Source organism: Nestor notabilis, unplaced genomic scaffold (genome assembly GCF_000696875.1).
Source record: "Nestor notabilis isolate BGI_N333 unplaced genomic scaffold, ASM69687v1 scaffold18222, whole genome shotgun sequence".
Taxonomy (NCBI): Eukaryota; Metazoa; Chordata; class Aves; order Psittaciformes; family Psittacidae; genus Nestor; species Nestor notabilis.
The window spans coordinates 15,494-15,941 of NW_009918901.1; positions in this window are offsets into that span (position 1 = coordinate 15,494).

The window sequence follows — 448 nt, forward strand, 5'->3', positions numbered from 1 at the left end:
TTTCACGAAACAGACCAGAGCTTCAACCTATCAATTTAACAGCCGAAGGAGAAAAGAAACACCCAAACAAACAAAAAAATACCCACTGAATTTATGAATTTGGGGGGGGAGAGAGGAAGGAGGCAGTAAGCCTCCCATGAGGCACATGAAAGCCTCCCCTCCTCCCCCGACGGAGGAAGAAAAGGCGGTAGCGCAAACCGCCGCCTGAAACAGACCAGAGCTTCAACCTATCAATTTAACAGCCGAAGGAGAAAAGAAACACCCAAACAAACAAAAAAATACCCACTGAATTTATGAATTTGGGGGGGGAGAGAGGAAGGAGGCAGTAAGCCTCCCATGAGGCACATGAAAGCCTCCCCTCCTCCCCCGACGGAGGAAGAAAAGGCGGTAGCGCAAACCGCCGCCTTCCCCTCGCTTCCTTCCTCCTCCTCTCCCCAGCCCAGCACCG